This window comes from Schistocerca piceifrons, chromosome 7 (genome assembly GCF_021461385.2).
Source record: "Schistocerca piceifrons isolate TAMUIC-IGC-003096 chromosome 7, iqSchPice1.1, whole genome shotgun sequence".
NCBI lineage: Eukaryota > Metazoa > Arthropoda > Insecta > Orthoptera > Acrididae > Schistocerca > Schistocerca piceifrons.
Genome location: NC_060144.1, coordinates 436,991,208 through 437,016,023, shown reverse-complemented (window position 1 = coordinate 437,016,023; position 24,816 = coordinate 436,991,208). Strand labels below are relative to the sequence as shown.

Here is a 24,816-nt window from a genome sequence, read left to right as displayed (position 1 = left end):
GCGCCGGTGGCGACACCTAGTACGTGCTGACACGAGGAAAGTTTGCAACCGATTTCTCATACACAAACAGCAGTTGATCGGCGTTGCCTGGTGAAACGTTGTTGTCATGCCTCGTGTAAGGAGGAGAAATACGTACCATCACGTTTCCGATTTGTTCGGATTGTAGCCTGTCGCGATTGCGGTTTATCGTATCGCGACATTGCTGCTCGCGTTGGTCGACACCTAATGACTGTTAACAGAATATGGAATCGGTGGGTTCAGGAGGGTAATACGGAGCGCCGTGCTGGGTCCCAACGGCCTCGTATCACTAGCAGTCGAGATGACAGTTATGTATGGCTGTAACAGATCGTGCAGCCACGTCTCGATCCCTGAGTCAACAGATGGGGACGTGCAAGACAACAACCATCTGCACGAACAGTGTGACGACGTTTGCAGCAGCATGCACTATCAGCTCGGAGACCACGGCTGCCGTTACCCTTGACGCTGCATCAGAGACAGGAGCGCCTGTGATGGCGTACTCAACGACGATCCTGGGTGCGCGAATGGCAAAACGTCATTTTTTCAGATGAATCCAGGTTCTGTTTACAGCATCATGATGGTCGCATCCGTGTTTGGCGACATCGCGGTGAACGCACATTGGAAGCGTGTTTTCCACATCGCCATAGTGGCGTATTACCCGGCGTGATGGTATGGGGTGCCATTGGTTGCACGCCTCGGTCACCTCTTGTTCGTATTGACGGCACTTTGAACAGTAGACGTTACATTTCAGATGTGTTACCACCCGTGGCTCTACCCTTCATTCGATTCCTGCGAAACCCTACATTTCAGCAGGATAATGTAGGACCGCATGTTGCAGGTCCGGTACGGGCCTTTCTGGATACAGAAAATGTTCGACTGCTGTCCTGGCCAGCACATTCTCCAGATATCTCACCAATTGCAAACGTCTGGTCACTGGTGGCCGAGCAACTGGCTCGTCACAATACGCCATCACTGCTCTTGACGAGCTGTGGTATCGTGTTGAAGCTTCATTGGCAGCTGTACCTGTAAACGCCACCCAAGCTCTGTTTGACTCAATGCCCAGGCGTACCAAGGCCGTTATTACGGCGAGAGGTGGTTGTTCTGGGTACTGATTTCTCAGGGTCTATGCACCAAAATTGCGAGAAAATGTAATCACATGTCAGTTCTAGTATAATATATTTGCCCAATGAATACCCGTTTATCATCTGCATTTCTTTTTTGTTGTAGCAATTTTAATGACCAGTTGTGTAAGATCATAAAGAGGGCTGCAGGCGCTTCATTTTCTTACAGAAGTGAACGGCAATGGTCCCCAAGACATCCAGTCAAAAGGATGGACATACAAAAACGTAATTCACTTGTAATTACAGTAGACGGATGTATTGGTGAAAGGACAAGTAGTGAGACACACATCAGCATCTTCCCATCTTCAATTCATTAATCTATCTCTTTATCGTCCGTTGTCACATCACATCATTAAAGAAATGAGGAATGCGGCTCCATATAATAATTTAACAACATGTAAACGTAAAAAAAACTATGGCACGCACTGTACCGAGTAGTTAGTTGTATTAGCAAACATTTAGCAAGTGGAAAAAGCCAATGAACAATTTAGAAAAGTAAAAAGATGCGAGAGGGATCTGTCAGGCCTCTCTCAAATAACTATATGAAATAATGATAATCAAAGTTTTGTTGCCGAATGAATCCGTTAAGTACGAAACCAGCAGCTGGAATGGTAACCGGTTCAGCTGTTTTGTAGTATTTAGGGGACACTGCTATTATAGAATCATGGTAACGCAAGTATCTTTGATTCTTCTTGGCAGAGTAAAACTGTGTGCCGGACCAAGATTGGAACTCGGGACCTTTGCCTTTCGCTCGCAAGTGCTCTACCAACTGAGCTTCCCAAACACGACTCACGGCCTGTCCTCGCAGCTGTACTTCTGCCAGTACCTCGTCTCCTACCTTCCAAACTTTACAGAAGCTCTCCTGCGAACCTTTCAGAACTTGCACTCCTGAAAGAAAGGATATTGCTGGGACATGGCTTAGCCACAGCCTCAATGATGTTTCCAGAATGAGATTTTCGGTCTGGCACACAGTTTTAATCTGCCAGGAAGTTTCATATCAGCGCACACTCCGCTGCAGAGTGAAAATCTTATTCTGCAAGTATCTTTATTTACCGCAGTACATGTTTTAAATTCCGACATAAACATGAGTGAAGACATGAAAAGTAGCTGTAGCATTAATAATATCTCAGTTTTATATGCTGAAGCAATCTGTGATGTTATTCTTCTTCTGTGTTCTAAAGATTAAGCTTGGGGTTGTTCCGTATTCGTGAATTACCTTTCCATTCCTTTTATTGGGCTTCCCACGTCTGGTTTACAATTCAGCGCCAACCTCGGAACCTTGCGTTGTTCATCCTTTACTGGTGTTCGTGCCACTTATTACTGCACATTTTTAACCTATTTCCAGTTGCTTTCACTTTCAGATCTTAATGTGTAGTTTCGTTCCTCATACTGTGTAATTCAGAACCATTTAAGATATCATAATACTGCTTTCTTCGAAATGAATTGCAAAATAATAGTAGATATGTTGTCTCCTCTCGAAGTTAGACAAATGTGACACCGGTATTAGCTTCGCTTTTTCGAACTGGGCCAAACTCTCAAAGAGACGCATTCAATCGCTTTTTCACTCTCCGAAATCAGGTAAATGTTTCACAGAAATTACAGTATATAGAAATTATGGTTTATCTGTTTCGAACAGCAAACCGATTACTGTCTTTCGTGGGAGTTTGTTGTCCTAACAAAATAGGAAATGTGTCACCTCGGATACTGAGGAAATGGTGCTGTACCCCCGCGGTACCGACGCAAAAGGGTGCAGAGTAAATGCAACACCTGATGTGTGAGGGTAGTTCACATGTATCGGCAGCTGCTTGTTAAGAAAGAATAATCATTTTCCCGAATCGATAGAAATTAGATATCCCAGTTCTTTACTGAGAATGTAGAAGGAAAAGAAAAGGACAGCTGAGATATACGCCCGAAGATAGGCGGTGTCAACGAATACGGCAATTCAGCGAACATGCAAGGTGACACGTAAGAGTATTGAAGAACGTCCGATATTACGTGGTTTCCTACCCACAGTTTAATTCCCTTGATAATTCCCCCCTAGCCATTTTCTCGGTGTGGGTTGTGGAACCGGGAAGGGGATGAGGCAAAAATGCCGGTCGGTGTGGCCGAGCGGTTACAGGCGCTTCAGTCCGGAACCGCGCTGCTGCTACGGTAGCAGGTTCGAATGCTGCCTCGGGCGTGTATGTGTGTGATGTCCTTAGGTTAGTTATGTTTAAGTAGTTCTAAGTCTATGGAACTGATGACCTCAGATGTTAAGTCCCACAGTGCTCAGAGCCATTTGAACCATTTGAGGCAAAAATAGTCAAAAACGATGGATTTGAAGGTGAAAGTCGAATCCAAAATATTCGAAGTTGCTAGGTTGAATGGTAACAGTCCTGATGCAACTGATCCACAGGAGTGGATCTGGAGGGTTTGTGAGGGAGGTGAGATGTAAAGCGTACGTACGTGTACAATGTGTGAAGGAATTATAGCCAAACACCGTTCACATTTACCCACTGTATACAAAAACTAGAGATACAACATTCCTAGTGCAGCTGAGTGTGAATGAGAGAGTGAGCAAGAAGGTGTTAACTCAGGAAACAATCGAGAATGACTCATTTAATGTCATATCCACAGCCCTTAGGTATCGTTGGCTTGTTGTTGACAGTCCTCATGACGTTTCACACTTATTGCCGAGGTTGGGGTAGGAATAGGTTTACATAAAAGAAAATAACACTCCAGTGCAGAGCAATCAGCGAATAAGTAAATAAAAACAGAAAAGTGAAATTTGTATGTTCATCCTTTATATCGTAGTGTAGCACTAAACTCTGAGAAAAATGAAGTTCTGCAAATTAAGGGGCACGTCCTTCTACTATTTAGGCATTAATACTGACATCAAAATAGAAAGCAACCAATTTAAAATTTGCAGAAAAGGTACATACATGAACTCTAATACACACACCAGTTTCCTCAGTGCAACTTTCCCCCCACTAACATACTGCTATTCGACTTACGATCGAACGTTTTGCTGTCAGTTCCAGTGTCCACAACTGATTCTGAACAAGAAAAGCACGCAATCAAAAAAATGTTTGTAATCAGTGCTTACCTGGCCATTCTTCAAACTAAAATACTAATATATCGACAGAGCGCCTAATGATTCCCAGAAAAACGTGAGTATTAGAATTGTGGGGACATGAGGCCTACTTGGCCGTTAGTACGGAATATCCGGACGCCGGTGTCGACCAGCGAACATTACTCGCCAGGCATAAAGGGGTGACTCAGCGGCCTCTGTCTATGGGTTTTATGCAAACCGCAACACCTTCAAAAATGATGTGCGGATTTTCAGATTCTCTTGCTCCCTGCACGCAAACTATCTCCAGAAAAAATTTCTCAGGACTATTTTGCAGGAAATTTAATGTGGTTGAATTTTGTATTGGGGTGTGTTTTTGCTGGAGGCCACGGTTTTCGAGTTATTCAAGAAGAACGCTTTTGAAGGTCACTTTTGTACGTTTTTCTGGAATAATTCGAAAACTACAGCCTCTAGGAAAACGTATCCTTGTACGAAATTTAACTACATTAAATTTCCTAGAAAAGGTCGTGCTCATTTTTTCTGTAGGACTAGCGGTTTGCACTTAGTGAGTGAGAGAATATGAAAATCTGGCACATGGCATTTGAAGACGTTACACGTTGAGGATATTCAACCCAGCTGTCAATCATGTTATTATTGCCACAACATGTTTCGGGACAACATTCTCCCATTTTCAAGTGCTAAAAACAAGGAAACCAAATAAAATAATCCTCCCTAAACCAAGAGGTATGCAAGGATTACAGAAGTCCTGAGTTATAACCACCCTTTAAAAAATTGTGCCATTAGATCTCATCACAACTCAAAAACAAGTGTCAACTCACAACCAGAAAACATGAAACATCACAAGACGGTGCATCCGCCATTCCCGAAGTACAGTTGTAAACTGAAAGCCGCTGTCATCACCTACCAACGATAATACTTACTTCAAGCATAATGCTCATCAACATCGATACTACACTGAAGAGCCAAAGAAACTGACACGACCGCCGAATAACTCGTAGGGTCCGAGCGAGCACACACAAGTGCCACAACACGACTGATGTCTGAAGTAGTCGTGGAGGGAATCGACAGGACGCTTACGAACGTGTTCAAATGACTCTGAGCACAATGGGACTTGACATCTGAGGTCATCAGTCCCTTAGAACTTAGAACTACTTGAACCTAACTAACCTAAGGACAACACACACATCCATGCCCGAGGCAGGATTCGAACCTGCGACCGCAGCAGTCGCGCGATTCCGGACTGAAGCGCCTAGAACCGCTCGGCCACCGCGGCCGTCGATCTACTTGTCAGTTTCAATCTTAATTACCATAGGCTGGTGTCCTAAAAATGTCATCTCTCGTCTTAAGAGTCCAGTTTTCCCACCACTGGAGCAGCACTGGTATAGCCGTAAATTACAAAAATTTAGTAGAGTATTGTTTGTCCTGTATGTAATATTGCACCCGAAATATTTAAATGTATTAACTTTTTCTATGATCTGCTTGTCAAATGGTTCAAATGACTCTGAGCAGTATGGGATTTAACATCTGAGGTCATCAGTCCCCTAGAACTTAAAACTACTTAAACCTAAATAAACAAAGGACAACACACACATCCATGCCCGAGGCAGGGTTCGAACCTGCGACCATAGCGGACGAGCGGTTGCAGACTGAAGCGCCTAGAACCGCTCGGCCACTGCGGCCGGCCTACGTACGTGTCACCTGTCAGAGTCGTATCTAGACGTATCAGGAGTCCCATATCACTTCAACTGCACATGCCCCACATCATTACAGAGCCTCCACCAGCTTGAACAGTCCCCTGCCGACATGCAGTGTCCATGGATTCATGAGGTTGCCTCCATACCCGTAGACGTCCATCCGCTCAATATAATTTGAAACAAGGCTCGTCATACCAGAAAGATGGCTCCACTCATCAACAGCCCAATATCTGTGTTGACGGGCCCAGGCGAGGCGTGAAGCTTTGTGTCGTGCTGTCATCAAGGGTACACGACTGGGCCTTCGGCTCCGAAAGCCCATATATATGATGTTTCGTTGAATGGTTCCACAGTTTACACTTGATGATTGCCCCGCATTGAAATCGGCCGCAATTTCCGCCAGGGGTTGCACTTCTGTCACGTTGAACGATTCTCTTCAGTTTTCGTTGGTCCATTTCTTGCAGGATCTTTTTCCGACCGCAGCGATGTCGGAGATTTGATGTTTCACCAGATTCCTGATAGTCACGGTACACTCGTGAAACGGTCGTACGGGAAAATCCCCACTTCATCGCTATCTCAGAGATGCTGTGTTCCATCACTCGTGCACCGCCTATACCACCACGTTCAACTCACTTAAATCTTGATAACCTGCCGTTCTAGCAGCACAGTGTGATGAAATTGGGACCATACATAGAAAGAACTGCTGCAGTATAGTACAGACGGTAACTGAAATAAATGCACAATAGGACGAACAGAAATGACACATTTATTCAAAGACAATAAAGACACTGAAGCCATCGCGATTTATGGAAGTCCCCAGGACGTTACAAAAGGCGCGACATTGTCCTTAGTAGGCTGTGTGATCTCCTCGGACTGCAAAGCACTGTCTGCAAGATGCTCCCACGCTTCAAAATGGCTCTGAGCACTATGGGACTTAACATTTGTGGTCATCAGTCCCCTAGAACTTAGAACAACTTAAACCTAACTAACCTAAGGACATCACACACATCCATGCCCGAGGCAGGATTCGAACCTGCGACCGTAGCAGTCGCGCGGCTCCGGACTGAGCGCCTAGAACCGCTAGACCACCGCGGCCGGCGCTCCCACGCTTCCAACATGGTTGATAAGATGTATGAAGATGGTATCTGTTCTTTCGGACGTGTCCGAAAGAACAGATACCATCTTCATATAGTTAAGGCTAACCGGCCATTGACCTTCTTGTGTGCGGATGCACACGTATTGCCCGAACTCTTACGGGACCCGGTAAGATTGTCTGCTGCGAGTAACTGAGTGTAGGGGCAGGGGCACTACGAATGTAGTGTGTGGACATTAAGCTGGGAATGTGGGTCTCACGGGGACCGTGCAAGGGATAAGTCCTTGCAGTCGCACTGTCCTCTGTGCCCTCCATGGCTCAGATGGATAGAGCGTCTGCCATGTAAGCAGGAGATCCCGGGTTCGAATCCCGGTCGGGGCACACATTCTCAACTGTCTCCATTGATGTATATCAACGCTCGTAGGGTCTTGATTTAATTGTCATTTCAGGCTGAGAAGAAGTCACTCAATAGTGCGGTGACGACTGCTGCCAGGACCTGTGTTTTCATCACAGCACCCACTCGTTGGTTTGCGGGGTATTGCGAAAATGCTCGCCACATACCACATACCGAAGGCAGAAGCGAGATGTACATGCTTAGAAACGCCACAGAGCGACCAGCAGCTGAATACAAAGAAAGAGATAACTATGTAAACACAGACTAAGAAGACACGGACAGAAAAATCTGTAGCCAAGACATGCGGTAGGGGCGCCCCACCTCCGAACTTGCGATATTTCAGAGTGGATCCTCACTTCGGAGACAGGCGCTACGGAGATACCTTGGGGGTCTTTCGCGGAATCCGGAAGCTCATTGCTAATAAGCTTCTCCCGTCCCTGGAGAGCCTGCGTGATTAGCGGCTGCCCTCGCTCTACGTGAACGACCCGCAACTTAGACTAAGTGGTGGGGGGAACCGAGGGGGAGTGGGAGGAGGAGAGGGGGGAGGGGGGCGATTCGCTGAAGTGAATTAGACCGGAACCTCACTTAAACTTCTATTGCCGATCATTACCTCCTTTCCGAGAGAGGAAAAAGGATACGGGTTAGAGGAAAGCCTGCCGTAAACATAAGGAACCGTCACGGTACGAGGAAATGACGCAAAATTCTTAAATAACCGTGAAACAAAGTTGTGTTGGCCACTAAGGCAGATTACAAGCGGTATACAAGCTAACGAAGCATCTGAGACAAAATACTATTTGCTTTCCTGAGTTTCCACATCTTCTCATGGCCTTACAGATCAATCAGAACGTTCTTGCTAAGATGTTTGAAAAACTGTTATGTAAAAGATTACAACATCATAGTCGGCTACGGGGGATGAGTTCTTACCAGTAGTGATTTAGAAGAGGCAGGTCAACTGAAGACGCTTTAAATAACGTGGTATCGCTAGCGACAGATACTCACTCTACGTACTTACTAGGGACGATGATCGATGTTAGTGGCACTTTCAGTACCCACTGAAGCCGTCTTTCTTTGGTTGAAGTGTCCACAGGTGCTGTAAAACAGCCTGAGAGACTACTGCCGCGGAAAGACGAGAATCTTTAAAATTGCCAGGAAAGGAAATAACGAAGACCGCTCAAGTTTTCATAATGGCGTCAGTTCAATGAAGAAGAGTGTCCAAGAACGCTGTATCCAGCTGAAACGACTCACTGATAATTAGTTCCCATGTTGCTGTTGTGCTCTTCAGTCTGAAGACTTGTTTGACTCAGCTCTCCATGCGACTCTCTCCTGCACAAAGCTCTTCATTTCGGAATACTTATTGCAACTCACATCCATTTGAATCGGTTTACTGCGCTCATTGCTTGGCATCCCTCCACAATTTTTACGCTCCTCACTTCCTCTAACACCTAACTGATTGTCCTTTGTTGTCTCAGAATGTGACCTATCAGTCGATTCCCTCTCTGTCTACTTGTGCAGCAAATTACTCCTCTCCCCAATTCTATTCAGCACCTGCTCGAAGCATTCGAAATGTCGTACTACAAAAGAATATTGAAAATTAGGTGGACTGATTACAAATGAGGAGTTTCTCCGCAGAATTGGTGACGAAAGGAATATATGGAAAACACTAACAAGAAGAAGGAGAAGGATGACAGGATATCGGTTAAGATACCAGGGAATGTCTTCCATGGTACTAGAGGGAGCTGTAGAGCGTGAAACCTATAGCGGAAGACAGAGACTGGAATACTTCCAACAAATAATTGAGGACGTAGGTTGCAAATGTTGCTCTGAGATGAAAAGGATGGCACAGGAGAGGAATTCATGGCGGGCCGCAAAAAACTGGTCAAAAACAAACTCAAAAAGAATCTCTTGTTGTGCGAATTGCTTATCGTCCACGTTTCACATCCATACCAGGCTGTACTCCAGACGAATACACCAATATTCGACGTTAACAAATTTCTCTTCTTCAGAAACGCTTTTTTTACCATCACCAGTCACTTTTTATATCCTCTCTACATCGTCGATCATCAGTTATTTTGTTGTCCAGATGGTAAAACTCATCCACTACTGTTATTGTCTCGTTTCCTAATCTAACTCCCTGAGCAACGTTTGATTTACACTCCTGGAAATGGAAAAAAGAACACATTGACACCGGTGTGTCAGACCCACCATACTTGCTCCGGACACTGCGAGAGGGCTGTACAAGCAATGATCACACTCACGGCACAGCAGACACACCAGGAACCGCGGTGTTGGCCGTCGAATGGCGCTAGCTCCGCAGCATTTGTGCACCGCCGCCGTCAGTGTCAGCCAGTTTGCCGTGGCATACGGAGCTCCATCGCAGTCTTTAACACTGGTAGCATGCCACGACAGCGTGGACGTGAACCGTATGTGCAGTTGACGGACTTTGAGCGAGGGCGTATAGCGGGCATGTGGGAGGCCGGGTGGACGTACCGCCGAATCGCTCAACACGTGGGGCGTGAGGTCTCCACAGTACATCGATGTTGTCGCCAGTGGTCGGCGGAAGGTGCACGTGCCCGTCGACCTGGGACCGGACCGCAGCGACACACGGATGCACGCCAAGACCGTAGGATCCTACGCAGTGCCGTAGGGGACCGTACCGCCACTTCCCAGCAAATTAGGGACACTGTTGCTCCTGGGGTATCGGCGAGGACCATTCGCAACCGTCTCCATGAAGCTGGGCTACGGTCCCGCACACCGTTAGGCCGTCTTACGCTCACGCCCCAAGATCGTGCAGCCCGCCTCCAGTGGTGTCGCGACAGGCGTGAATGGAGGGACGAATTGAGACGTGTCGTCTTCAGCGATGAGAGTCGCTTCTGCCTTGGTGCCAATGATGGTCGTATGCGTGTTTGGCGCTGTGCAGGTGAGCGCCACAATCAGGACTGCATACGACCGAGGCACACAGGGCCAACACCCGGCATCATGGTGTGGGGAGCGATCTCCTACACTGGCCGTACACCACTGGTGATCGTCGAGGGGACACTGAATAGTGCACGGTACATCCAAACCGTCATCGAACCCATCGTTCTACCATTCCTAGACCGGCAAGGGAACTTGCTGTTCCAACAGGACAATGCACGTCCGCATGTATCCCGTGCCACCCAACTTGCTCTAGAAGGTGTAAGTCAACTACCCTGGCCAGCAAGATCTCCAGATCTGTCCCCCATTGAGCATGTTTGGGACTGGATGAGGCGTCGTCTCACGCGGTCTGCACGTCCAGCACGAACGCTGGTCCAACTGAGGCGCCAGGTGGAAATGGCATGGCAAGCCGTTCCACAGGACTACATCCAGCATCTCTACGATCGTCTCCATGGGAGAATAGCAGCCTGCATTGCTGCGAAAGGTGGATATACACTGTACTAGTGCCGACATTGTGCATGCTCTGTTGCCTGTGTCTATGTGCCTGTGGTTCTGTCAGTGTGATCATGTGATGTATCTGACCCCAGGAATGTGTCAATAAAGTTTCCCCTTCCTGGGACAATGAATTCACGGTGTTCTTATTTCAATTTCCAGGAGTGTAGTTCGACTACATTCTACTATTGTTATTTTGCATTTTTAATGTTCATCTTATATCCTGGAAAGCTGTTCGCGTCCGTAGCAGAATGCTACATGCAAATGAACAGCAACAACGAACCGCCAGACAGTGTAAGGATCTCCTAGCGAACACACCGTGACGGAAAAAAAAAATCTGCCTTTCAAAGTATGCTCTGTTCAGAGCAGTAAATGTGAAAGGCATGAGCCGTAGTACAAGTAAATAACTTGGCAAACTTCTAGTAATTCTCAAAATTGACAGTGTCGCAATCCAGGAGACCCACACAGCAGACACCAGCAAATCCAGCCCAGAGGCAAAATACCTGAGTACAAACAAGCCTCTTCAGTTAACCACTCACAATATGGATCGCTACATATACTAGAGATCTCAGCCCAAGGAATTTTCCTTTTGGCTGTGAAAGTGGAAGAAGTAACTATTGTCAATACATACAAGTCTCCACTCACCAAGTGGCCTAAAGACATGCTCTTTTCTTTCACACACCCTTGTATTTATACTTTAAACTTCAACTCCCATCACTTCCTTTGGAGCTACAACGAAAGCGATGAAGACAGAGAAAGATTAGTAGATTGGGTGCAAGGCAAGACCTTGAACCTGCCCTACGACGCAAAACAAATGTCCACATTCCATTCTTCGAGATGGAATAGGGGATGCAATCCAGATCTTACTTTCATATCCACCACATCCAACAGAACCGACGCTCATATGGAAGTCCTTCACGGCTTTCCTAAACCACAGTATAAACTGTGGTTATCACCATCATAGGTACAACTGTTCCTATAACCCACACATTTCCTATCCCCTCGTGGAGTTATATGAAAGTCAAATGGCAACAATTTCAAACACAGCTAGAAAATAATATCTGGTATATAGAACCCAAAGCGAAAAACAGTTCAAGGTTCGTCGCACTAGTTACTAGTAAAAAAACGGAAAGGAGAAAGAAACTGTGGGAAAGAAACTGTGATGTTAGAAAATCCAGATCGAAAGAAACACTTGAGAATAAGAATTTTACACACAGCAGCCGAACAGTTTGCAGCTTACTGAGAACATTAGATTCGAGATGTAATACCGCGACAAAGCACGGCTGCACTCCCAAATCGGTTGCCATATCCAAACGAACAAAACAATCCTCAATGCCGACGATCGATAAGAAGCGCAAAAGCCACGTCAGTTACCAACGCAAGGAAATAATTACGAAGCAGCAAAAAACTATGGGTACCAAATTTGCACCGTATCGAAACCAAAGAACCGGACAATGTCCTGTCTGTTCGAACTGTCGATCAGAATGTCTGAAATTATAAAAATTTCATTTTTATTAATTCTCAAAAAATATGGTTTGGGTTAGAATGTACTTCTCGTGTATTATTTTTGGATGCTGTTTTCAATTAAATCAAATAGAACATGTTAACTGCTGTTGCAGTGTAGGCGGTAGTATTATGAGTAGTTTTCAGCTAATGGTGCACAATGTGTGGTCGCCGTTAAAACAGTCAAATCGTTCTTCAAGCCAATAATAGAATTTAAAACTTGATCAGAAGTTGCAGGCCGCTATAGGTCAGACCATGAGCTGAAAATGATATTATTCCACATTCATTCCAAATGCTTGAAGGAAAAAAACAGAGACGATGAGCAATCAATAAGTTTCTAATTACAAAATCAAGTTTTTAGAAAACGTAGCAGTTCTCACAAGAAACAACTGCGTCTATATTTTTCAATTTCTTTCTTTTTTTTTTTTTTTTTAACAGAATAATATCACAGTTCACTCGACACAAAAATGGCTGTGTTACCTCCATTAAATTACGTCTTGTATACACAGAGGACAAATAAGAACAGTCGCAATGTAACTGCATTCTTTTAGCATGAAGCTGATGAAACAGCGGAAAGAAACAACGACTCTTTTAAGCGTGGCGGCGCGCAACATCTTAACCACTGCTAAAACATTTTCTATGACTGGCACACGGCAAAATACGATTAATTATTAAGTACTGTAGAACCGGACACGGGGAATTACTGTCAAAGGATACTACACCTGCAACGTGGTGTGGCAGTTAGCACCTTCCGGCCCCGCCAGCAACACAGCCTGAACGGTGGTTTTCCCCGATCTACCATAGGTATCCGTCGGGTTGGGCTCAAAAGAGAGGGACCACAATTAAGATCCTTCCATCCAGACTGTGCGCTGCCTCTTAACGGAAGGCGTAGGTCCCTTGAAGAGGTACCCAGCTTTAAGCTCTTATTAGATATGGAGATGCTGTTAACTATTTACATATAAGGTGCAATCTGTTTTTAGGATTGTGTGTGACTTGTGCACCTCTTGTCGGTTGTTCCACTCTGTTCTTTGAATTTGACATGGTTGACACTATGGATCGTCCGCGCTGGACGCTTCAATATCTGTGTCGGTGCCCTGGTCTGTATCTGTTTCTTCTTCATCACTCGTGGTGCTAATCATATCTGTGTCCCCCTGGGCATCGTGACGTCTGTTTGGACCGACTTGCCTTCGGTAGGGTCTGTTGCGCAAGTATTCTATTTGTTGGATCTTCGAGATTTCGTCCGTTAGTTTGTTGAGTTCAGTCCACCTTTCCGGGTCGCGTATTATGGCATATAGTTCGTTCTGTGTGTTCAGGCGATTTATGTGTACTGTGTGTCTTATGTTCGTGCGTTGTCCGCAGAAGAAGACGGTATGTTCGGGGGAACCTTCTTCCCCGCATGTGCATCTATTAGTCTGCTGCAGACTCACGCGGTACAGGTGCGTGGGATAAGGGCCATGTCCTATGATGAAATGTACCATACCGCGGCTGGGGTCAATATGTTTTAGTTTTAGTCTTTCCCGGATGTCAGGGAAGAGGTTGTATACACGGCGGCCCTTGTCGCTGTTGGCCCACTCGCTCTGCCAGGTATCCACTCGCCATGCTCTGAGTTGGCGTGTTGTTCCTTGATCACTGCGCGACACAAAGCCTTACGCCTCGCCTGGGCTCGTCAACATCGACATGGTTCTGTTGATGTCTGGAAACATGTTGCCTAGTCGGCCGAGTCTCGTTTCAAATTGTATCGAGTGGATGGACATGTACGGGTATGGAGACAACCTCTTGAATCCATGGACCCGGCATGTCAGCTGGGGACTGTTCAAGCTAGTGGAAGCTCTGTAATAGTGTGAGGCGCGTGCAGCTGGAGCGATATGAGACCCCTGATACTTCTAGACACGACTCTGACTGGTGACACATACGTAAGTATCCTGTTTGAACACCTGCATCCATTCATGTCACTTGTGCATTCCTGGCTTGAGTAATTCCATCAGGACAATGCGACACCACACACTTCCAGAATTGCTACAGAGTGGGCTCCAGGAACATTCTTCCCAGTTTAAACACTTGCACTGTCCGCCAAATCCCCAGCTTTGAACATTATTGAGCAAATCTTGGATGCCTTGCAACTCGCTGCTCAGAAGAGATCTGCAACCCCTCGTACTGTTGCGGATTTATGGACAGTTCTGCAGGATTCAATTCCTTCCAGCACTGCTTCAGACATTAGTTGACTCCATGCCACGTCGTGTTGCGGCATTTCTGCGAGCTGGCGGGGGCTCTACACGATATTAGGCAGGTGTACCAATTTCTCTGGCTCTTCAGTGTATAAACACTGTACAGCTCTTCTAATATCAGATAGAATTCCTCCATTTCGTAAAATTTCCCACAGTTTGTTTCGATTTACTTTTCCAAACGCCTTTTCGCAGTCAATAAAGTGAGATACACTTCGAGCATGATCTGCCGTTTCGAAAATCATAATGATCATCGGATAATATATTTTCAGCGATTGGCGAGAGTCGTTTTGTTAAAATTCAATCACAGAATTTATAACATTAACTCATAAGTCTAGTACCTCTGTAGTTGTGACATTTCGTGTCTGTTTCCTTTCTTTTAAATTGCGCATATCTGGGCTATATTCCATTCTTCAGATATGTAACCACTTTGCCAGCACGTATTCATTAATAGAGTATTCTTATTTTTGCAATACTTGGTGGCTATTTTACCAGTTCTATATTGATTTTGTCACACCCTGGAGTGTGCCTGTTCTTGCTGGACGTTACTGCATTCCGTAGTTTTTCAGCGTTATAGCTCTACGTTGCTATCTGGTTCAGACGGAAGCGTCTGCGCATTTCACATCCGTCCAGAGTGAATAAACGAATATTTTAGAAAATTGGGACTTACGCTAAATACGGATAAAACAGAAGTTTCAGCCTTTCATCTACGTAACAGACAGGCCCACGTTCAACTGAGAATATACCCAACGCGTATGTAGGAGAGTTATTCGGCTGCCTGGAACTGGTACGAGGTGAGGCGAATTTGTTCGTGAGTCTGAGCGCTGGAAGACAGCCGCAGGTCCGGGAGAGCGGCGCGCCCCCGCCAGCAGAGGCGGGGACAATGGCTGGACAGGATTTGGGGAAATCCCGTACGGGGAATTTGGACGACGGTCGATCGCTCATGAGGGCCCGCTGTGCTCCAGCAATGGCAGAGTGCCAGACACAAAGAAATGCAGCTTCTTAAAGTTCTTAGAAATTAGACAATAAATCAGTTAAATAACAGCGCAAATCTCAACACACCTGTGATCTCAGAAAAGTAAGGTGCATCCAGTAACACAATATCCCCCCCGTCGGAGGTTCGAGTCGTCCCCCGGGCATGGGCGTGTGTTGTCCTTAGCGTAAGTTAATTTAAGTTAGATTAACTAGTATGTAAGCCTAGGGACCGATGACACCAGCAGTTTGGTCCCTTAGGAACTTAGCACAAAAGTTGTGTGAACGATGTTTTTGCGAGAGTCTGATGGTATATCGCCACACATTTTACACGCCAGCGAGAGTAGTCGTTTTGTTGCCAATTTCCATAGTGATTTTTGGAGTATAAAAATTCAGACCGAACGAAACACACATGTCACAGTAAACGGTGTCAAAACAGTCTCATCGATGTACAGTGTAACCCTCTCTGGTGGCAACGCAAGTTTGCATTCTCGCACGCAAATGATCATAAACGTGCTGAAAGGCATCCTGCTGTACATTGTGCCTAGCATTTTGTGCCGTTTTTTGCAGTTAGGTTCTGGCTGCTGCAAGACCTTGATAAAGAGTAAGTTACCGCTTCAATATGTGTCATACGTGCTCAGTTGGCGAGGGATCTGTTGATTTTGCTGGAAAGGGTAGTCGTTGTACACCACGAAAAGCACGTTGTGTCGTAACAGCCATACGTGGACGTGCATTGTCCTGCTGAAAAAGCACATAACATTCCTGTCGAAGAAAGAGCAGTAGCAATGGGTTAACAACCTGTGAAATTTAGGGGGGTACTGGCTACTTTAGCCTGCAGAAACGAGATGTGACGGCGAGTTGTAACTGAATGACCACTACATCACACAGTCTGGAATGGCACCTGCGTATCGACGAATATACTCAGGGATAGGCAGCTCACCACATCTGCGCCACACACGTGTACATCCATTACTCGCACACAGGCAGAACCTACTCCCATCACTGAACTGAATACAAGAAAGCGCAATTCCACTGTCCAGTCAACTCTTTCACGACATCAAAGTAGCCATGTCCGTCTCTGGTACTGAGTGGTCAGCGCAATGGAATGTCATACCTAACGGCCCGGGTTCGATTCCCGGCTGGGTCGGAGATTTTCTCCGCTCAGGGACTGGGTATTGTGTTGTCCTTATCATCATCATTTCATCCCCATCGACACGCAACTCACCGATGTGGCGTCAACTCGAAAGGCTTGCACCAGGCGAACGGTCTACCCGACGGGAGGCCCTAGCCACACGGCATTTACATTTTAAAGTAGCCATGCGTGGTGTTAGTGTGGTTTCAGTGGTAGTCTGACCAGAGACACACGTGATGTCAATCCTGCTGCAAGTAGACGGTTCCTAATGGTCTCTACTGAGCGAGGTGGCGCAGTGGTTAGACACTGGACTCGTATTCGGGAGGACGACGCTTCAATCCCGGGTCCGGCCATCCTGATTTAGGTTTTCCGTGATTTCCCTAAATCGCTCCAGGCAAATACCGGGATGGTTCCTTTGAAAGGGGACGGCCGACTTCCTTCCCCATCCTTCCCTAATCCGATGAGACCGATGACCTCGCTGTCTGATCTCCTTCCCCAAACAACCCAACCCAGCCCTAATGGTCTCTGATGACACGGCAGGTGTAACGTGAGTCCGGATTTCTCCGCTGAATGGAACCGAGCGAGGTGGTGAAATGACTAGCACATTGGATTCGAATCCGGGAGGACGACGGTTAGAATCCTCGTCCGACCATTCTGAATTAATTTTTGCGTCATTTCCATAAATCACTTCAAACAAATGGTGGGATGATTCCTTTGAAAAGGCACGACCGATTTACTTCTGCATCCTTCCCAAATGAAAGCTTGCGCTCCGTCTCTAATGATCTCATTGCTGACTGGATGTTAAACACTAATCTCCTTTCTCATCCTCCTCCTCCTGCTCCTCCCTGGATGATGTTCGGTCGTCCACCGCTGTTCGGACAATGCGTCGATCTTGACGTGTGTCTGTACTACTTGGATGCCCAGAACTTGATCTACAAGTGTGGTAATGTGTCATAGACCACTGTTGAAGACAGCCACACACCGCCATTACACTGTGCCCAACATGTGAGTAATCGGTCAAGCTTCCAGAAGGCTCACAATGCGACCCCGTTCAAAGTGCTAAAGCTGTACCGTCAAAAGGAGCACATACACGTCAGTGGGGTAACGCTGTACTGTAGAAGGAATGTTGCAAACACTGTTAACCTCTAAAGTCAGTACAATTACTGCCAGCAGAGACAAAAAAGAAGGTGCACAGACTGGCTTCCCGAGCGGCGACGACCATGACGACTGAATCACTAACATTATAACCCGCCAGTATGGACTAATTATATATTCTGGTGCCACTCAACACAGTGCTTGAGGGTGTTCCATTTTTTCAGGCACTTCTGTCCTCCAACCCTACTTCAAGAAGAGGATTAAGGCCAGAAACAAATATCACGTAAATACATAGACATAAACGTATGTTTACACAATTGCAGAATAATCATTGGAACCAGTTACATCAGATATCTGGGAATACGCCTTTCAGCACCTTTATGGTCATTTGCGTGCGAGAATACAAACCTGCGTTGCCACCAAAGAGGGGTACACTGTACATCGATGAGACCAAACTGCTGAGGTCATCGGTTCCTAGGCTTACACACTAGTTAATGTAACTTAAACTAACCAACGCCAAGGACAACATGTCCTTGGCCCATAGGAACTTACCACAAAAATTGTGTAAATGATGTTTTCTCGAAAGTCTGATGGTATATCACCAGTCTCATACATTTTACACACCAACGAGAGCAGTCGTTTTGCTACCACTTTCCAGAGTGATTTTCGGAGTATAACACATTCAGACCGAAAGAAACACACATGTTACAGTAAACGGTGTCAGAACAGTCTCTAGAGATTTGAGATCTTACGATCATATACAATTAACTGCGGGCAAGGCAGATGCCAGATCGAGATTCATTAGAAGAATCCTCAGGAAATGTAGTTCTTCAAGAAAGGAAGTTGTTTACAAAACGCTCATTAAACAAATACACTACTGGCCATTAAAATTGCTACACCAAGAAGAAATGCAGATGATAAACGAGTATTCATTGGACAAATATATTATACTAGAACTGATATGTGATTACATTTCCACGCAATTTGGGTGCATAGATCCTGAGAAATCAGTACCCAGAACAACCACCTCTGGCCGTAATAACGGCCTTGATACGCCTGGGTATTGAGTCAAACAGAGCTTGGATGGCGTGTACAAGTACAGCTGCCCATGCAGCTCTAACACGACACCACAGTTCATCAAGAGTAGTGACTGGCGTATTGTGACGAGCCAGTTGCTCGGCCACCATTGACCAGACGTTTTCAATTGGTGAGAGATCTGGAGAATGTGCTGGCCAGGGCAGCAGTCGAACATTCTCTGTATCCAGAAAGGTCCGTACAGGTCCTGCAACATGCGGTCGTGCATTATCCTGCTCAAATGTAGGGTTTCGCAGGGATCGAATGAAGGGTAGAGCCACGTGTCGTAACACATCTGAAATGTAACGTCCACTGTTCAAAGTGCCGTCAATGCGAACAAGAGGTGACCGAGACGTGTAACCAATGGCACCCCATACCATCACGCCGGGTGATACGCCGGTATGGCGATGACGAATACACGCTTCCAATATGCGTTCACCGCGATGACGCCAAACACGGATGCGACCATCATGATGCTGTAAACAGAACCTGGATTCATCCGAAAAAATGACGTTTTGCCATTCGTGCACCCAGGTTCGTCGTTGAGCACGCCATCGCAGGGGCTCCTGTCTGTGATGCAGCGTCAAGGGTAACCGCAGCTACGGTCTCCGAGCTGATAGTTCATTCCACTGCAAAATTCGTCGAACTGTTCGTGCAGATGGTTGTTGTCTTGCAAGCGTCCCCATCTGTTGACTCAGGGATCGAGACGTGGCTGCACGATACGTTTCAGACATGCGGATAAGATGCCTGTCATCTCGACTGCTAGTGATACGAGGCCGTTGGGATCCAGCACGGCGTTCCGTATTATCCTCCTGAACCCACCGATTCCATATTCTGCTAACAGTCATTGGATCTCGACCAACGCGAGCAGCAATGTCGCTATACGATAAACCGCAATCGCGGTAGGCTGCAATCCGACCTTTATCAAAGTTGGAAACGTGATGGTACGCATTTCTCCTCCTTACACGAGGCATCACAACAACATTTCACCAGGCAACGCCGGTCAACTGCTGTTTGTGTGGGAGAAATCAGTTGGAAACTTTACCCATGTCAGCATGTTGTAGGTGTCGCCACCGGCGCCAACCTTGTGTGAATGCTCTGAAAACCTAATCATTTGCATATCACAGCATCTTCTCCATATCGGTTAAATTTCGCGTCTGTAACACATCATCTTCGTGGTGTAGCAATTTTAATGGCCAGCAGTGTACTAGAATACTGATTGTCTGTGTGTGATCCACACCAGATAGAAGAAACAGAGAAGATCCAAAGAAGAGCAGCTCATTTCGTTACATTTTCATTTAGTGATCATGGAAGCGTCACAGGGACGATCAACCAACTACAGTGGCAATCGCTGCAAGAGAGGCATTCTGCATAACGGTGTAGTTGGGAGCTCCAACGTTAGGCGCGTAATGGGGCCCTAGGAAAATGTCTGCCAAGGAGGGGAACGATGACAGTGTGCACACCGTGTGCATACCGGGACGAGTCACTTCGGATGTGGAAAGGGTGCTTCCAGATGCCATGAAGAGTACAGGGTGCAGCCAACTGCAGGTGGTGGCCCGTGTCGGTACCAATGACGTGTGTCGCTTTGGATCGGAGGAGATTCTGTCTCGTTTCGGGCGGCTAGCGGAAACGGTAAAGATTGCCAGCCTTGCTTGTGAGATTAAGGCGGAGCTCACCATCTACAGCATCGTCGACAGAACCGACTGCGGTCCTTTGGTGCAGAGCTGAGTGGAGGGTCTGAATCAGACGCTCAGGCGGTTCTGTGACCGTGTAGGTTGCAGATTCCTTGACTTGCGCCATAGGGTGGCGGGTTTCTGAGTCCCGCTTAATAGGTCAGGAGTCCACTACACACAGGAAGCGGCTACACGCGTAGCGGGGGCTGTGTGGAAGAGACTGGGCGGTTTTTTAGGTTAGAGAGTCTCAGAAAACCACAGGAAGGGCGCCCTTCTAAAAGGGGACAGGTAAAACACAGCAAGGTAGTTGCAGAAACGATCGGTATTGTAGTTGTAAATTGTCGTAGCTGTGTTGGGAAAGAACCAGAGCTCCAAGCCGTAATAGAAAGCACTGTAGCTCAAACAGTTATAGGTACGGAAAGCTGGCTAAAGCCAGAAATAAGTTCAGCTGAAATTTTTTCCAAACGACTTAACAGCGTTCAGAATGGATAGATCAAATACAGAAGTAGTTTACCTTGTGGTGAAATAGAATTAGATAGTTCCTGCTAAATAATCTAGGTAGAGCTTATACTTGACAATCGGACTAAACTATTAACTGGATCATTTTACCAAATCCCCCCCCTGACTCAGAAGATATACTTGCTGAACAGTTAAAAAAAACTTGAGTCTCATTGCAAATAGGTACCCCACTCGTACAATTATAGTCGGTGGTGACTTCAATGTACCCTAGATAATCTGGTAAAATTTTACGTTTAAAGCCGGCGGCAGGCATAAAACGTCTTCCAAAATTGTGCTGAATGCTCTCTCTGAAAGTTATTTTGAACAATTAGTTCATAAGCTCACTCGAAGCGTAAATGGTTGCGAAAGCATCCCTGACCTCTTAGCAACAAATAATCCTGGACAAATAGTATCATGACGAATACAGGAATTATCGACCACAAGGCAGTTGCTGCTAGGCTCAATACCGTGACACCCACAACCATCAAAAAGAAACACAAAGTACATCCATTTAAAAAAGCTGATAAAAATGCTCTTAATGCCTTTTTAAGAGACAGTCTCCACTCCTTCGATCTGATCCCATAAGAGTAGAAATGATGTGAAATGATTTCAAAGAGATAGTATCGACGGAAACTGAGTGATATATACCACATAACTTAATAAGTGGTGGTACTGATACCCCACGGTACACAAAACGGTTCGGATCACTGTTGCAGAAGCAACGAAAGAAGAATGCCAAATTTAAAAGAACGCAAAATGCTCAAGTTTGGCAAAGTTTGGCAGAATTTCGAAAGACGGGGCGTACTTCAATGCTTATAATACTTTCCGCAACGTAACTCTGTCTCGGAATCTGATAGAAAACCCAAAGAGATTCTGGTCATGCATAAAGCACACGAGTGGCAAGACCCTTTCAATACCTTCACTGCGCGACAACAACGGTGAAGTCACTGATGACAGTGCCACTAAAGCACAGTTATGAAACACTGTTTTCCGAAACTCCTTCACCAAAGAAGACTGAGTAAATATTCCTGAATTCCAATCAAGAACAACTGCCAAGATGAGAAACATAAAAGTAGGTATCCTCGATGTAGCAAAGCAGCTTAAATCACTTAATAAAGGCAAAGCCTCCGGTCCAGATTGTACACCAGTCAGGTTTCTTTCAGACTATCGTGATACAATAGCTCCATATTTAGCGGTTATATACAACCGCTCGCTCACAGAAAGTTCCGTACCTAAAGACTGCAAAATTGCTCAGGTCACACCAATATTCAAAAAGGGAAATGGGAGTAATCCGCTGAATTACAGGTCCATATCACTAACGTCGATTTGCAGTAGGGTTTTGGAACATATACTGTGTTCGAACATTATGAAGTACCTCGAAGAATACGATTTATTGACAGATACTCAGCACGGATTCAGAAAATATCGACCTTGTGAAAGACAACCAGCACTTTACACTTATCAAGTAATGAGTGCTATCGACAGGGGATGTCAAATTGATTCCATATTTTTAGATTTCCAGAAGGCTTTCGACACCGTTCCTCACAAGCGTCTTCTAATTAAACTGCGTGCCTATGGAATATCGCTTCAGTTGTGCGACTGGATTCGTGATTTCCTGTCAGAAACATCACAGTTAGTAGTAATAGACGGAAAGCCATCGAATAAAACAGAAGTAATATCCGGTGTTCCCCAAGGAAGTGTTATAGGCCTTCTATTGTTCCTGATCTATATTAATGACATAGGAGACAATTTAAGTAGCCCTCTTTGATTATTTGCAGATGATGCTGTCATTTTCCGTTTTGTTATCTCATCAGATGACCAAAACGAAATGTAAAATGATTAAGATACGATGTCTGTGTGGTGCGGAAATTGGCAATTGACACTGAATGAAGAAAAGTGTGAAGATATTTACATGAGTACTAAAAGAAATCCGCTAAATTTCGATTACTCGATAAGTCACACAAATATGAAGGCTATAAATTCAACTAAATACTTAGGGATTACAATTACAAATAATCTAAATTGTAACGATCACATAGTTAAAGTGGGTAGAGCAAACTAAAGACTGCGATTCATTGGCAGAACACTTAGTAGGCGCAACGGGTCTACTAAAGAGACTGTTTACACCACGCTTGTCCGCTCTATTCTGGAGTATTGCTGTGCGCTGTGGGATCCGCATGAGGTGGGACTGACGGATGAAATCGAAAATATTCAAAGAAGGGCGGCTCGTTTTGTATCATCGCGAAATAGGGGAGATAGTGTCACAGACGTGATAAGTGAATTGATTGGTAATCACTAAAACAAAGGCGTTTCTCGTTGCGACGGGATCTTCTCATGAAATTTCAATCAACAGTTTTCTCCTGCGATAGCGAAAACATACTGTTGGCACCGACCTACATAGGGAGAAATGATCATCATGATAAAGTAAGAGAAATCAGGTCCCGCGCAGAAACTTTAAGTGCTCGTTTTTCCCGAGCGCCATTCGAGAGTGAGAGAGAGCTTGAAGGTTGTTCATTGAATCCTCTGCCAGGCACTTAATTGTGAATAGCAGAGTAATCACGTAGATGAAGATGTGGTTTATTGTTGAAGCTCCAAGAACTCACGTTTCTAGAAGAGTCAACAAATTTATTGCTTCCTCCTGCGTATGTCTTGCGAAAGATCACTGGGTTATTTGGTAACCGTGATAGCGTTACGGAGATGTTTAATAAACTCAAGTGGCAGACTCTGCAAGAGAGGCGCTCTGCATCGCGGTGTAGCTTGCTCGCCAGGTTTCGAGAGGGTGCGTTTCTGGATGAGGTATCGAATATATTGCTTCCCCCTACTTATACTTCCCGAGGAGATCACGAATGTAAAATTAGAGAGATTAGAGCGCGCACGGAGGCTTTCAGACAGTCGTTCTTCCCGCGAACCATACGCGACTGGAACAGGAAAGGGAGGTAATGACAGTGGCACGTAAAGTGCCCTCCGCCACACACCGTTGGGTGGCTTGCGGAGTATCAATGTAGATGTAGATGTAGAATATAAAATTAGAGAGATCGGAGACCACGCGGAGGCTTACCGACAATAGTTCTTTCAGCGAACCATGCGTGACTCGAACAGGGAAAGTGCGGAAGTGGGAGTGGTACGCAAAGTACAGTTCGTTCAAAAATGGTTCAAATGGCTCTGAGCAGTATGGGACTTAACATCTATGGTCATCAGTCCCCTAGAACTTAGAACTACTTAAACCTAACTAACCTAAGAACATCACACACATCCATGCCCGAGGCAGGATTCGAACCTGCGACCGTAGCAGTCGCGCGGCTCCGGACTGTGCGCCTAGAACCGCTAGACCACCGCGGCCGACTAAAGTACACTTCGTCCTACGGCTCAAGCCATACAGGGTGTCTGAAACCTTTCGAGTGAAACAGAGACAAGTGATAGTGGGTCCACAAATCCTTATATTGAAATAGGTAACCAATGGAAGGAAATGTATATTTATTGTGTTATGGACGTACAAAGTGTACACCGCATAACAACAATGCAGCTCATAGCAATTGTTCAAAGTGACGACCCCCAATCTTAATGCATGCATGACAACGGCTCATGAAGTTCTGTCGCATCCTCTCACAGATTCCAGGAGATCCTACCAAGCAGACCTTACTCCTTACCTACGGGGGTTTCACAGACCAACGTCTTGACGTAACCTCACAGATCAGAAAAAAGGTCAGAACTGTGAGATCATGCCGTGGCCGTGGGACGGGACTTCCCCTTCCAAACAAGGGTGAGGACACGTGTTATTCAGGTGCTCTCGGACATTAACAGCGAAGTGTGCTGGTGTAACGTCGTGTTGAAATCACATCCTTTCGTGGACAACAA

General features: G+C 45.8%; 1 non-coding gene across 1 annotated transcript; it reads left to right on the top strand.

Annotated features, from left to right (window-relative positions):
• Positions 1 to 7,299: 7,299 nt before the first annotated feature.
• On the top strand, positions 7,300 to 7,374 carry Trnat-ugu. The gene has a single exon. It is a non-coding gene; the product is annotated as a tRNA-Thr (tRNA).
• The last annotated feature ends 17,442 nt before the right edge of the window (positions 7,375 to 24,816 follow it).